Source organism: Engraulis encrasicolus, chromosome 5 (genome assembly GCF_034702125.1).
Source record: "Engraulis encrasicolus isolate BLACKSEA-1 chromosome 5, IST_EnEncr_1.0, whole genome shotgun sequence".
Lineage (NCBI taxonomy): Eukaryota > Metazoa > Chordata > Actinopteri > Clupeiformes > Engraulidae > Engraulis > Engraulis encrasicolus.
Window position 1 is genome coordinate 6,319,180 of NC_085861.1, and position 16,448 is coordinate 6,335,627.

A 16,448-nucleotide genomic window follows, 5' to 3' on the forward strand; every position below is an offset into this window, starting at 1 on the left:
CCCTCAAATGATGATGTCTAGTCTATTTTTTGATACTTAGAGGGAGTGGGGGGGCGTTGGGGGGCTTATGATGAGATCAAGGGGCCCGTTGGCAGGCTTATGATGAGGACAAGGTGGTGCTGGGGGGCTTATGATGAGGACAAGGGGCCTGTTGGGGGGCTTATGATGAGATCAAGGGGGCGTTGGGAGGCTTATGATAAGGACAAGGGGGCGTTGGGGGGCTTATGAGGACAAGGGGGCGTTGACAGGCTTATGATGAGGGCAAGGGGGCGCTCTCTCTTTCTGTCTCTCTTTTTTTCTCTCTTTCTCCCTCCCTCTCTCTCTCTCTCTTTTTTTCTCTCTTTCTCCCTCTCTCTTTCTGTCTCTCTTTTTTTCTCTCTTTCTCCCTCCCTCTCTCTCTCTCTCTTTTTTTCTCTCTTTCTCCCTCTCTCTCTTTCTCCCTCTCTCTCTGGCTCCCTCTCTCTCTGGCTAGCACTCTTACAGCGTTCCTACAGTGCTGTAATTGATAGCAGGTCCTCCACGTCTAAGGCCACTGGAGACACCATGCTGGGTCCATACTGGGTTCATGCCGAACGCTGGGTTCATGCCGACCGCTGGGTTCATGCCGATGGCGGATCTACAGTAAGAAGTGAGCCAAGCCAAACCAGTCAGGATCTATGGCAACAGCCACACACACACACACACACACACACACACACACACACACACGCACACACACACACACAAACACAGCAGCCACGCACACACACACACACAGGCACGCACACACACAGACACACAGACACACAGACACACAGACACACACACACACACACACACACACACACACACACACACACACACACACACACACACACACACACACGCTTGCTGCAGTTGAGCTCAGGGATGTGCTGGGACCAAAAGATGGCCGGGGCGGCCGCCCCCAAATAAACAGTTGGCAGGGGTTACAATGGACTAGCACAGGAGGAGGTGGGGTCACTTTCATTACTATATTCTGATTGGCTCAGTTCACCGTCTATAAATTGAAGATGGCCGAATGGGCCGCCCCCTTGTAAATTGTGGACGGGTCTCTTGAGAAAAGAAAAAAAAAAAACATCACAGAGGACGGCTGGTTCACCGAGGAAATGCCCTGTGTGCCAGATTACCAGCCCAGTCCACCAGGAAAATGCCCTGTATGCCAGATTACCAGCCCAGTCCACCAGGAAAATGCCCTGTATGCCAGATTACCAGTCCAAGCTACTGAGGAAATGCCCTGTATGCCAGATTACCAGTCCAAGCTACTGAGGAAATGGGGCGTGGGGCGGGGGAACCAGGTTGGTTACCCCTGGCCCAGGCCAGGGAAAGGGGTGGGGGAGATTGGGTCGTCAGTCATTACATTTTAGTTTAGTTTTGTTTATTTGTTAGGGACAGATGCATAGCATGTAGGTTGAATAATAGCCAAACAGCAAGCATCATAGCATTTATAGCAAAAAGCTAGTTTCCTATGCTCGTTGTACTGCATGGGTATTGAGAAGAGGGCCCTTTGAGATGACATTGATTGTCCTGGACTCAGCAAAAGCTGCCGGCGGCGCTCTTCGGACCTGCCGGCATCTTTCACAAAAACCTGATCCGACCGATCCAGCAGCCAATTTCGCAGTCAGTCTCCCCGTGTGGGCCCTGCAAGCGACTCGAGTCTCCGCATCTCAAGAGTGATTTCACTTTTCCAACTCCTTAAGCTTCTTTTAAACTGCTAGATTAATTTTTAACAGGGGCCAGATGGGCTGTGCAAAAGGGAAACAGGGGAAAGAGAGAGGGAAGGAAAGAGAGAAGGAAGGGAGGGAGGGAAAGAGAGAAGGAGAGAGGGATAGAGCGTATGAGCAGGGCTGGGCTGGGGCAAAAAATCACGCCGGGCATTTTCAGGCAAGACTAGGGGTGCATTTCTTGAAACCATAGTTGTTCATTTCATTAGCTACTTTGATGTTTTCAATGCAATTTCCCATTGGCAACTACCCAAGTTGCTAACAGGCTAACAACTACGCTTTCGAGAAATGCACCCCAGTCCGTTTTTAGTCATCTATCATGAGCTATTTTGACCGCAAAACAGCCAAAAGGAATGTTTACTCGGAGAGGTCAGCTGTAGTGGCATGAGGACTGACACCACTACACTAAAGCATGGATGGGACTGTAGAGTTTACTTCATTTTGGTTTGGGTTTCTTTTGCTTTATTGTCACTGGCTCACCGTGGACTGAAAAATAAATGGCAAAAATGACATCTCGTGCCTCCTGCTGAATCTGTGTGCCAATGCTTTAAGATCCTCGACACTCTACCTCGTAACAATGGACTAGGACATAATCACCAACAGTCCACCAGGCAAATGCCCTGTATGCCTTCTGGCCAATCCAGCCATGCGTCTAAGGCAGGCATTCCACACGGCCTTCTTCTTGCTGGCAGGATTGCCAGATGAGGCTGATGATTTCCAGCCCAAAAAATGCTCAAACCCCGCCTAGAAGCACAAAATCCTGCCCAATTCTATTGATTTCTATGGCAAAAATTTGGGCGGGTTTTTCTGATAAATGCCATTTTTCCCAGCACACAGCCATCCTAAGCAGCCCAATTGGGAGGGAACCAGCCCAATCTGGCAACACTGCTTGCTGGTGCCATTTCGTTCAGCTTGGCTGATCTGCTGCTGAAGTCTGGAAACTATGGCGACAAGAGCACGCACCGCTTCAGACACGGTAACATTCATGGAGTAATGCAGCAGCACACAGTGCTGCAAGATGACGAAGTTGTTTTTATTTTGGTTTGGTACAAAAAAAATATAAATTAGCACTCTTTTGGGCCCGTCAAATGCGTAGTCTCCACCACATGCGTAATCTCCACCACATGTGGTTCCGTTTGGCCCAACACAATAAAATTAGCTTTTATTTTGGACCCTCTGGATGTATCAAGCCTGACTCTTCCACCACCTGTGTCTTCCAAGCAGGCTCTCAGTATCGCAAATGTTGTTGTGGTAATGTTGGAAGATGGGATGGCTGATCCACGCCCAGGTTTGTGTTCAAGGGAGAAAACTCATTCCAATCGCCCTCCGATCACCCATACCAAGCACAGGAAGAAGAGGGAGGAGGAAAGAGAGAAGAGAAGAGAAGAGAAGAGAAGAGAAGAGAAGAGAAGAGAAGAGAAGAGAAGAGAAGAGAAGAGAGGAGAGGAGAGGAGAGGAGAGGAGAGGAGAGGAGGAAAGAGAGGAGAAGAGAGGAGAGGAGAGAAGGGAAGAGAGGAGGAGAGGAGAGGAGAGGAGTAGAGGAGAAAAGAGAAGACAAGAGGAGAAGAGAGGAGACGAGAGGAGAGGAGAAAAGAGAGGAGAGGGGAGAGGAGAAGAGAGAAGAGAAGAGAAGAGAAGAGAAGAGAAGAGAAGAGAAGAGAAGAGAAGAGAAGATGAGAGAAGAGAAGAGGAGAGGAGGAGAGGAGAGGAGAGGAGGGAAGAGAGGAGGGGGAGAGGAGAGAGGAGGAGAAGAAAAGAGGGGAGAATGAGGAGGAGAAGAGAAGAGAATAGGAGGAGAAGGGGGAGAGGAGAGGAGAGGAGGTGAGAAGAGGAGGATTGCAGAGGACAGAAGAGAAGAGAAGAGAAGAGAAGAGAAGAGAAGAGAAGAGAAGAAAAGAGAAGAAAAGAGAAGAGAGAATGGGAAGAGTGGAGGAGGAGAGGAGAGGAGGGAAGAGAGGAGGAGGAGAAGAGAGGGGAGGAGAGGAAAAGAGGGGAGGAGAGGAGGAAAGAGAGGAGGAGGAGAAGAGAGGGGAGGAGAGGAAAAGAGGGGAGGAGAGGAGAAGAGAGGATAAGAGGAGAGGAGAGGAGAGGAGAGGAGAGGAGAGGAGAGGAGAGGGGAGAGGAGAGAAGAGAAGAGAAGAGAAGAGAAGAGAAGAGAAGAGAAGAGAAGAGAAGAGAAGAGAAGAGAAGAAAAGAGAAGACAAGAGAAGAGGAGAGGAGAGGAGAGGAGAGGAGGGAAGAGAGGAGGAGGAGGAGAAGAGAGGGGAGGAGAGGAAAAGAGGGGAGGAGAGGAGGAAAGAGAAGACAAGAGGAGAAGAGAGGAGGAGAGGAGAGGAGGAAAGAGAGGACAGGAGAGGAAAGGAGAGGAGAGGGGAGGGGAGGAGAAGAGAGAAGAGAAGAGGAGAGGGGAGGGGAGGGGAGGAGAAGAGAGAAGAGAAGAGAAGAGGGGAGGAGAGGAGAGGAGGAAGGAGAGGAAGAGAAGAGAGGAGAGGAGAGGAGGAAAGAGAGGAGAGAACAGGGGAGGAGAAGAGAGAAGTGGAGAGGTGAGGAGAGGAGGAAAGAGAGGAGAGGAGAGGAGAGGAGGACACAGAGGAGAAGAGAGGAGAGGAGAGAAGGGAAGAGAAGAGGAGAGGAGAGAAGAGGAGAGGAGGAAAGAGAGGAGACAAGAGGAGAGGAGAAGGGAGGGGAGGAGAAGAGAGGAAAGGAGAAGAGAAGAGGAGAGAGGAGCAGAGGAGAGGAGGAGATGAGAGGAGGAGAGGAGAGGAGGAAAGAGAGTTTGGGAGGAAGAGAGGGAAGGAGAGGAGAGGAGGAAAGAGAGAAGAGGAGAGGAGAGGGGAGTAGAAGAGAGGAGAGGAGAGGAGAGGAGAGGAGAGGAGAGGGGGAAAGAGAGGAGAGGAGAGGAGAGGAGAGGAGAGGGGGAAAGAGAGGAGAAGAGAGGAGATGGGAGGAGAAGAGCGGAGGAGAGGATAGGAGAGGAGAGGGTGAAAGAGAGGAGGAGAGAAGAGAAGAGGGGAGGAGAAGAGAGGAGGAGAGGAGAGGAGAGAAGAGGAGGAGAGAGAGTAGAGAAGAGGAGGAGGAGAGAGGAGAGGAGCAGGTGTGTGGAAACCATGTGACACCCGCAGCAATAAACAACAAAATAACATCAGAACACTCTGTCTGCTTGCCTCTCTGCCTGTCTGCCTGTCTGCCTGCCTGCCTGCCTCCCTCCCTCCCTCCCTCCCTCCCTGTCTGCCTGCCTGCCTCCCTCCCTGCCTGTCTGTCTGTCTGCCTGCCCAATCCCCTGTCTGCCTGCCTGTCTGTCTCCCTCCCTCCCTCCCTGCCTGTCTGTCTCTTCTTGCCCAATCCCCTGTCTGCCTGTCTGCCTGCCTGTCTGTCTCCCTGTCTCCCTCCCTGCCTGCCTGCCTCCCTGCCTGCATGTGTGATGTGTACACTGCAGTCCACTCGAACTGATTGATATTGCTGCGCTCCTCCTCACGATCATCAATACAGTGGTGGCCATGGTGGCACTTAGGGTGGGGTCTAAAGTGGCCTTGCTGGTGCTGGTGGTGGTGGTGATGATGGTGGTGTGGAGGGAGGGTGATGGCGAGGGTAGGGTTGGGTGGCGTATGGTGGCAGTGCAGGTGAAAGTGGAGGGATATGGAGAAGGGCTGCACTATTAATCAAAATGAATCGAAAATTGAGGGTTTGGGTGCAACGATTGATTGAAAAGCCGTGATGATTTAATTGTGATCGTACAAGGGGGCAATACAGAATATAGCTAGAACATGTTGACAGGTTGGTATTTCTGGCAAAAACTTTAGACATGGGCCCACCTGAGCTTCATGCTGTTGGCTTTTACATAAATATTACAATTCACCATTTATTTTGTTCCCTTTTATCTCTTATATACATTCTTGGTTATATTTCATTTTGTGATTTTAAATAACATTCAACACAAAATTCAATTGTTCAGTATTATTGTTTAACAATCATGATTAAGAATCGTTGCTTCAATTTTGCATCAAAGAATCGTGGTTATAATTTTTTCCGCAATCTTGCAGCCCATATATGGAAGCAGTTGAAAGTGAAAGCCGAAAGCCCAACTGGGAAACGCCAACTCCCAATTTCATTGTGACACAGCACTCCACAGCATACAAATGCACACTGCACACAACAAAACTGCATTTATGCCTCACCCGTGCAAGGGGGCAGCCCCCAATGGCGCCCGAAAAGGAGCAGTGCGGCGGGACAGTAGTTCTACCATGCTCGGGGTACCTCGAGGATGAGGAAGAGGAGAGCACTGGTTAATTACTCCCCCCACCAACCTGGTGGGTCAGGAGTTGAACCGGCAATCTTTAGACTACAAGTCTGACACCCTAACCGCTTACCCATGACTGCCTGCCCTACACAGACAATGCAGACGAGGCTGGATATGATAGAGGAGGCATCACCATAGCTCCACAAACAGACGGGAGGATGCTCTAGTCCAGTGCTTCTCAACTGGTGGGTCGCGACCCAAAAGTGGGTCGCGGAGGGGTCATGGGTGGGTCGCGGGGCATTGGTGTAAAAAAAACCTAAATTTAAAAAAAAAAAAAAAAAAACTTTTCCTGCAACAATTTACAACTTTTATTTTGATAGGGAAGTGAACTCCGTGTCATCTGTCATCATAGATACAATCTGAATGTTAATGCGAGATAGATAGCGTGCAACCAGTCATCCGAGTCTTGGTTACATTTTGAGAATTGCATTGAATTGACTTGAACGCTAAAAAAATTGGGTCGCGACCAAATGAGATTGGAAAATGGTGGGTCCCAAGACTGTTACAGTTGAGAACCACTGCTCTAGTCTATCCCAGCGTCTAACAAGTCCTATCCATCAGTGGTCCTGATTAGACCACGCTCACACACTCACTCTTCACAAACAAACCTGATTACTCCAGACCCAGATGCTGGGAAGCAAGGGGGAGCACTTGCGAAGAGCGAAACAGCTGGAGAACAATTACCGCGTTGCTCTTCAGTTCACTTCCGCTCCTTCTGCACAATCATCTCTGGGGAAGACCTCAACAATCTCTTGAGAAAAGTTTTACGTGGTAGAGTGACGTAGAGTAAATGGATCATTCTATAATTAGAGTGACATTTCAGGGGTTTTTTCCCAGCTATTTTTAGTTGGGATTTTTTTTTTCATATTTCACGTATGAAAAGTGCAATTTTTCCAGTCATAATGAATACTTAGAATTTTATGGTAAGTATTCATGAAAAAGGTAACATTAGTGAATGGGCAGCATGAAGTTTGGAAATAAACAACTAAAAATCACACAGTGTCCCTTTAATCTTAAACTAATCTTCCTCGAGCTTATGGGAAAGTGAGATGAAGTGATGATCTGACAAGAGGGCAGTGTTGCCAGATGTGTCTGATCAAATCCCGCCCAAAAGGTTCTCAAAAACCGCCAAAATGTGCTAATTTCCACCCAATATCAGCAAATTGCATTGATCTCTATGGGCATAAAACTGCAGAAAAAAAATGCCAAATGGCCAATTTTTCCCCGTTTTTACCCACAGACGGCGATCCCAACCCAATCTGGCAACACTGCAAGAGGGGGAAGTGATCATGTGAGAAGAGAGGGAGTGATGAAGTGATGATCTGGGCCTAGACACTTGGACTTGGACACAGAGGGATGTTCTGTCGAGATGAGCAACCAGAGGCTCGTCTTGTCACCACCAGGCAAGGCAGGCAGCCGCTTGGGCCCCCCAAGCCCCTAGATGGTGAATAACAGCTCATATTTTACTGCAGTCATGGCAATTTAGATTCAAATGTTCATTTTTTGAAGCTACGCTTGGGACCCCAGCTGACACTAGAATCGCCTCTGTGACTGTGAGCAACCAACAGTTATTTGTAATGGTACATAGTCAACTAACTTACAAACTTAAGGCAGCAGGGTAACTTACTTTTTATGTTTAACTGGCTGCAATGATTTACAGTTTTATTTGGCCTCAGAGTACCTGTTCTAAGTGTTGAATTTTACTGTGTAGCTCAGCTGTAATTGCAGCAGGTGGACCGGCACTGTAGCCAGGGATGGATTAAAATGGCCTGGGGCCCCTAGGCTACAGGTTGCTGTGCCCCCCCCCAGGAAAGCAAATTTCACAACAAATTGACATAGATAGTGTCATAGCTATGAGCTAGAAATTAAGGGTAACAGATGAATTTTTCAATACTGCATCTTACCATAATTCTGCATTTTTCCCCTAGGCTGCAGCCACATCTAGCCTGTGGGGACCCCCTGGCAGGTGGAGGCCCCTTAGCTGCAGCCATTTCTAGCCTGTGGGGGGGCCCTGGAGGGTGGGGGCCCTAGACTGCAGCCATATCTAGCCAGTGGTGGGGGGCCCTAGGCTGCAGCCACATCTAGCCAGTGGGGCCCCCCTTGCAGGTCGGGGCCCTAGGCTGCAGCCACATCTAGCCTGTGCATTAATCCGGCCCTGACTGTAGCTCCCGTCGACATAAGGGGGGAGGTCATGTGGTAATCATGATTTAAGATGGCACTCTAGCCTACCTGAATTATGGCCCACGCTGTGGCACAGAGGTCACGCAGAGTTTATTGAGCTGTGACTGACAACCATGTGTACCATGCCCAAAGCCTCATTTCTCACTCCCATCTAATCAACACAAATGTGGTGTGTGCGCATGGCATGTTTAAGAATAAATAATTCAGTAAATTACTTTTTGAAGAAGGAATTGAATGAGTGATGAATGAATGAATGAATGAATGAATGAATGAATGAATGAATGACAGAAATCAAAAGGGAGAGAGAGACATAGAGAGAGAAATAGACAGACAGACAGAGAGAGAGAGGGAAAGAGAGAGAGAGAGAGAGAAAGTGAGAGAGACAGAGAGCTCAACAGAACAGTTTCGAACCTTTCGGTTCTCAGAGTAGGTCTGTCAACGTTCCTCATAGCAAAGCACCCTGTGCCACTTTCCAACCCAGCAGCAGTTCATACAGTCTTTACACCAATCATTTCTTTCCAATACAATGGTGTCGGCATCGCCATCTTAATTGGCCCATGCATGAATCACTGCAGTGACTAGTTGCCATGCACATGGAACCTTTGGAAGTTTAATCTCAAATGTAAAATTTCAAGGAGCAGGTGGTGGCAACTAGGGCAATGTCAGGCAGTCATGGGTAAGCGGTTAGGGCAGGGGTGTCAAACTCAAATTGACTAAGGGCCAAAATCTAAATCTGGAATGAAGTCGCGGGCCGAACTCAACATTTATTTGAAAAAATTGCACATGTACATGCACTTCATTCTAATAGTTGAATTATACACACTCTCTTTCCCATCACATATAGTAGTTTAAATGTGTCTGCACATCCTGTGACACACCCAATGTCATGTTCAACTCTTGTTACCCTATATACATTTATGGGGTATGTGGCCCGACTGTAATACACATTTGAAATTATCTTGTGGGCCGAATAAAATGACTCCGCGGGCCAGATTTGGCCCTCGGGCCTGAGTTTGACATCCCTGGGTTAGGGCATCAGACTTGTTGCCGGTTCGACTCCCAACCCCCCATCCTCATCCATGACTGAGGTGCCCAGAGCATGGTATCGTCCCGCCGCACTGCTCCCTTGCGGCGTCATTTAGGACTGTCCACTTGCACGGGTGAGGCAAATTCAAAGCACTACAGTACATAAGAGGTGATTTTTACTTAAATTAAGATTGACTACATTTTTTTACTTTACTTTTTTTTTTGCAATGTCCAGGATTTTACTAGAGGCAGTGACACCCAGTGGCCCGATTCATCACGAAATAAAATGGCTTAAATGGGAGCTCATCGGTGTGCGCTAGGCATGGTACGGTTTGCGTTGCAAACCGAGACCGTACGGTTTGCATGTCACGGAACGGGGTAGTGGGCAACCGCACGGTGCCCACGGTTTCAAAAAAAAATAAAAAATAGAGTGACCACCGGCGGACGACGCTATTAATAAAAATCCTACTACTTTTACAAGCATAAAACACAAAGACTACGTAGGATATTGAGTGTGGAAAGACTGATTTCTATCAGCCAACTGAAATGCATAATGTAACAGCATGCGCCAGCTGACTAGGCTACAGTAGCCTACAAGCAAGTGCAGGTCGGTCAGCAGCGTCACCGTCTCCCCCCTCTCTCTCCACGTTAGCGCAAGTGACTGTTCCCAGCCTTTATGCTGACCATTTTAAATTAAATGAACATGAATTTACAAACAATGACAGATTAGCAGAACAAAGTAGACTATGACTTACGTTACAGTAGCCTAGTGTAGGCTATATCCACGTGGCATTGAATGGGGATTCCGAACGGCAAAATGCGAGATAATTGAACATATCCATCAGATTCACTGCGCTGTCCTTAACTGCAATCAACTGTAGGCCTAATTATATGTAGCCAGTTAGACTCTGATGGACGGAAGGGGACTTTGTGCTGTTGCCTAGTTAACATTGATGTTTAACACTATAACAAAAATAAAATTTGACTGTTTTAAAAGGCTCAGCTTCACAGGAGTTTTGTGAAACATTCTTGTGCATACACTTCTAAAAAAAACGATCTTTTAAAATTATGTGTTACCTTAACTTTCACATTTTAACATAACATAACCCTATCAGTTGTTCACTTAAAATTGAATTTGACTTGTGATTTTACTTCTATGCTTCTCACGGCCGGCAGTTTCATTATAGGAAGCAACTGATTCATAAGCGCAAAACTCGCAGAAAGCGGTATCAAAATAAAAGTCCAATTCGTTCTCAGTGTGTCATTAACCAAAATAGTCATACTGCACTGACCTAATGGTCCCATTGCCTACAGGAGTGTAGCTGTTTTATTTTTACACGTCAAATGTGTTATAGCATGTAATATTTGAATATCTGTCAACTTAAAAGTTAGGACTTAGTTCTCCCTTTTTGTGAAATAAATGGAAGCATGTTAAAATCATTGATATCTTTCCTCTTTCAGTTGGGTTAAATTAAGTCAAATTCAACATACCCATGATAAGCTTACATTTTCATTCTAATTTTTATATAATACATTTTATAAAAAAAAAAAAAAAAAAAGCAGAACCGTACAAAACCGAAAACCGTGACCTTGAAACCGTGATATGGACCGAACCGTGACATTTGTGAACCGTACCACCCCTAGTGTGCACTGCAGTTTTCTTCACTGTGTATGGATTAACTTTTTTGAACCTGCACCTGACACCTCTTTGGATGTGCGTGAGATTGGACAGGGTTTTTACTAGAGTCATGCCTCTACTGACAGCACCATGCCAAGAGCTCGAGGTCTGGTGTGTTATGAAGCTGTCAACAACGTTCATCATTACACCACTAACTGGCCACTTGGGCAGGGCTTGGGACAGCGGGAGATGACAACATAATCTAGCAATGTCCTTCACACTGTCACCTTTACTTGAGTTTGGAGTCCCAACAAATTATTTTGTGAGAAGCTTGAATGTCCCAGAATAACCCCTTCCCTGAAGTGAGGACATGGCCCCAGCTTCCAGCCCCAGATGTATAGTACAGTATATCCACCATTGCACAACATCGAAGCATTTCTAGCATTACAAATTCATTTTATATTATTAGACCAAAATCAAGTAGGTAGCAGGCTTCACTCAGGTTTCTTAATAACTTTTAAGGGTGCTGTCCCAAATGAATACTGATAATGAATCAAAGAAAAGGGGGCGCACCTTGCATCATTTTTTTCTTTTTTCTTTATTTTTTGTGCACATACACTGCATTATTAGACCAATCCACACTCCCTCACAATACTGGGATGAAATCTTTTTGAGAGTGTTGACCAGACGAAATGTTCACAGAAAACGGTGCAGGCAAAGGTTATTTTGTGCCCCACCTAAATCCAGAGGAAAAGGTTATGAGTTCCAGCCTAAGTAGAGGGTGGGGGAATCTGTGATGGCATATTTATGTCTCTAGCTAACCTCCACAGCCATCCTTTTAAAGCCTTACGTAATTATGGACACAGAGAGGGCACAGGTGTGATATAAACAATGCAGTCTCTCGACAATGCACCGTTTGATCCTCTCTCACTCTACGCATTTCAGCTTGTAAATTCAGCTTGTTAAAGTCAACTAAGGTTGTAATGCCTTTACGACTTAATTTGTCTCAGTTCTCAGAATTAAACACATTTAAGAGAAAAATTGCGTTCGAGTTGCGAGATTGGACGATACTGCCAGGTGGCCCACTCAAACCAAAACAAAGGCAACACGATACGATCTTAACCGCCTGCCTGGCTGCTGTCATGTCTTCCAGGTTAGGCTTTTCAAGAGGAGATTAAAAATTACAACAGGCCATGTGGAACGAATACAAATGTCAAGTAGAACATTAAATGGACTGCAGTCACTGCAGTAAAGCCAGCCTCAACTTTTTTTGTATGGTCGGGTCAGTCCTGTCTCATGAAGAGATCCTATCGAGGATCGGGGAATACACGGGCTCTGAGAACCCGGCTCTGACCCTTATCCGAAAGGAAAACACAGCTCCACTTATCTCAACGCAGCGCCATAACAGCCTAAACACCATAAAACCATATTGACATTTTTCAGGAATTACTGTACAGTACGCTACCAGGAGCCCACATTACCCATCCGACAGAGACGCTGTTTGTTGCACATTAACAGACAGAAAAGGCTTCAGACGTGACAAATTACAGACAATAAAACCTGAACTATATAGTGGCAAAAGACTGTGGCCAAGGGGACCGGTGACTGATTAGGCCTGACAGGAAATGCCGAGAGATCTGATACGACGGGCCGAGCTTCCCTTATTTGGAAACTTGACCTTTGACCTCTGTTAATGAATATCTGGGGACGCTTATATACTCATGTGGGAACTGTGGTGGAGTGGAGAAGGCTTAAGGAAGGCCAGTGGTTCCCAAAAAGGGGGTCAGGACCCCTAGGGGTGGGTTGCGGAGGAACTGAAGGGGGGTCGCGGACATCAGGGACATTGCATAAAAACAGGAGATCCACAGGTTAACAGCTAACAGATGTATTTGCTGTCCTGTGGATTTTTAGCAATATTAGCAGACAAATTATTAATGGAAAATGAAGCTAGCAATGGACAAAAAATGACTAGATTTTCCATCAATAGTTTGTAAGCTAATATTGCTAGAAATCCATTGCTAGGCTTAAGACTATGGTGGGTGGGGAGGTTGCGAAAATATTCTCAAGTCCAAAATGGGAACCAGTTTGGGAAAAAGTTTGAAAAAGTTTGGGAACCGCTGACTTTAGGTAACACAGCCACTGGTGAGTTACTCATCTACCCCTGATGAGTAGCGACACACCACTGCACTTAGTGAGCATGAGTGTCCCTGTTGATAAACAAAGAAGAACAAGCAAGACACCATGAGGCCAAGAGGTTAGAGAGCAAGAGGACAGAGAGGAGAGTCACTTTAACGTCGGAAGGAAGCACACAGCAAACAATAATTCACAAAGAAAAAAAACCCTGACAGGTTTCGAATCTCCCTAACAGGTTGGAGATTATTTAGTACGCTCGTTAACCGATGAAACGTGTCAATGTGTGGTTGAATTAGGTATGTTCACAACAAAGCAACACAAAAAAGGTTGACTTTTAACACATTGTAAGAAAAAAATTGAAAAGGGCACGCTCTGACTCTGACTCAGAGGATAAATGAATCAGAGGAGCGGACTAAAATGAACCCCATCTGCAGTGTAGCGCCGCTCGATTTAATCAGACGCCAAGTGTGTATGTCATGACATCCTGGTTACATGAATTGCAGTAGGTGCTGATTAGGAGACAAATGAGGCTTCTGCTTTGTTTCAGCCAGCCAGACTCATCAGCATTGGTATTCGTGCTCTAAGATGCTAGTTACACGGATGCGCATATTTTTAAATGCAAAAATGTTTTAGCTCCCTAAATGGAATTTGTGTTTTTAATTGTCGCATTCTAAAGCTCGTTACGTCTTTACGTGTTAACGGAAGGCCAAATTCAGTTGAAGGTGAAGATTGTGCACATCCCAGAAAAAGGTGCAGGACAAAGGCTGACTGTAGTTTCGGAGTGAGAGGTCCACACACTTAAAATCCTTTCAGTTTTCTTCTATTAAGTAATAAGATTTTAAGTGACCTCTCACTCCGAAATAACGCAAGGCCAAAACCAAAGTGTTTTCAAATATATCCATCCACGTAACTATCAGCTTCTAAGATGCCTGGAATAGACTGCAGGCTGGGCAGGGCAGGGAAGGGCAGGCTGGTGCTGTCTGGTGCTCTCCTCTCCTCTTGTCTTGTCTTCCTGAGTGGCATTGGCTAACCCTGCGTGTCCATGTCAATCTGCCAGAGGCTGCGGAGAGGATTTAGAGCTGATACCCGATACTGACCCTCTCTAAACATTGCGGATAAAGGATGAAAGGGGCGAAGGCTGGCAGAGACAGAGGGAGAGAGAGAGAGAGAGAGAGAGAGAGAGAGAGAGAGAGAGAGAGAGAGAGAGAGCGTGAGGGAGTCCGAGATATGCGGGAATACCTGTTCTTCTCGCTACACTGCTGTCTGCTTGAAGATCTCACAAGCAGAAACGAAACACATGGGGATCCAATGCAATCAATTAATCAATCAATCAATCAATCAATCAATAAATCAATCAATATTATTTATATAGCACATTATCATACATAAGTGTCATTCAATGTGCTTAAGAGTAGAGAAAGAGAAGAGAGAAGAAAAACTATGTAGACTGTAGACAGCAGTAGATAACTATTACCAAAAGGCAGATGTTTTAAATTTCTTTTTAAAGGGGCATTGTGAGAGATTTTTAGTTGTTTATTTCCAGAATTCATGCTGCCCATTCACTAATGTTACCTTTTTCATGAATACTTACCACCACCATCAAATTCTAAGCATTCATTACGACTGGAAAAATTGCACTTTTCATACATGAAAAGGGGGATCTTCTCCATGGTCCGCCATTTTGAATTTCCAAAAATAGCCATTTTTATCTGCAAAAATGACTACTTGGACCATACTGGAAAACATTTGTTTATTACTTAGTAAACTTTCATGTAAAGATCAAATTTGGCAATAGGCAGCCCAGTTTCAATGAGCAGCATAGTTGCAGTACCTTTTTTGACCATTTCCTGCACAGAGTCCCTTTAAAACAAGATACTGATGGGGGCAGTTGGCAATTTGGACAGGAAGCTGGTTCATAAAAGCCATTTCACCTCTCCTCGGTTCACTTCATCTCTCACAAGGCAGAAATGAAACACATGGGGATTAAATGCAATGCACAACACATGGGGATACAAGTGTGAAAGTGTCACGGAGAAAATTGGAATTGCCAATTCAGAGTGTGAGCAAGAGGAAACATTACAAACAGCAATTTTGTATCCAGTGATGCAGAGATACTTCACACACACACACACACACACACACACACACACACACACACACACACACACACACACACACACACACACACACACACACACACACACACACACACACACACACACACACACACCACAGAGGCTGTCTCTAGCCTGAAGAAATTCTTACTCAAGAACACTTCACCACCAGACACCCCCCCCACACACACACACACACACTTACTTACTCACACACACACACAGCCTCCAGCCTCAAGAAATGTCATTATTTTATCTCCACTGACTAGCTGTGTTTAGCCAATCAGACTGAGATGAGATGTGCTGAGCAGCAGCAGGATACTTTATCCCCGCTATTCCTGATGACAACTAGGGGCCAAGGATGCACTAAGAAGCTGGTTCAGGAGTAAACCAGGCTAAGTTAAGAGGTAAATCATCTAATAGAAGAGCCAGGAGTCCTTATTTTCTTACCAAGTCAGACAGGCGGACAAAGATGCGTCCAAAAGCACAAATATGAAGAGTAATGCGAAAAAATGGCGGCGAAGATCATGTTTTGGCCGATTTAAAGAATGCGTTTCAGATGGACAAATGGACAGATCGACGGACGGACAGACATAACCTCTTTTAGGATTATTACAAACAAAACAAAGGAGATCGCAGCAAAATGCAGATTGCATCCATCAATCCATCAAATGGAGATAGCTGTTCAAGGCTAATGTTTTGCACAACTGCATTGGGCTTGAGTAAGGCACTATCCATGTGTCCTTGAGCAAGGTACCTACTGTAATGCCACACTGCTATCGGGGATTGTCATCAATGCTCTGTATCTTCACAACTGTGAGTCACTCTCAGGGTTTCCACGAGCAGGTGGGCGGGGGGTTAGTCGTTATCCAAGGCATGTGACCATCATGATGAAAAGGTTATTCTGCTAAGTCCAAAAAAGGAAGGAAAAAGCAGAGGCACTCTGAGATTTGAAAAAATATAAAAAAGCCTTTAATTTAACATGGCAAATTCAGTTTAAAAGCACATGGGCCTACACGTTGCGGCCATATTGGCCTTCATCAGGGCAACTAATGCCCTGATGAAGGCCAATATGGCCGCAACGCGTAGGCCCATGTGCTTTTAAACTGAATTTGCCATGTTAAATTAAAGGCTTTTTTATATTTTTTCAAATCTCAGAGTGCCTCTGCTTTTTCCTTCCTTTTTTGGACCTACACTTCACCCGGTACAGATGAGCACCTGAGTAATATTACCCTGCAAAGTCTCCTGAGCGCTTTAAGCCCTTTAGTGTCTTCTCAGGTTATTCTGCTAAGTTTCATATATATGACAGTAATTTCTGCAACAACATACAAAATCTT

General features: G+C 45.8%; 1 protein-coding gene across 1 annotated transcript in view; it reads right to left on the reverse strand.

The window, feature by feature from the left end:
• npr1b (natriuretic peptide receptor 1b) overlaps positions 1-16,448 on the reverse strand; it is a 133,375-nt gene that overhangs the window by 112,550 nt on the left and 4,377 nt on the right. The window lies entirely within an intron of this gene.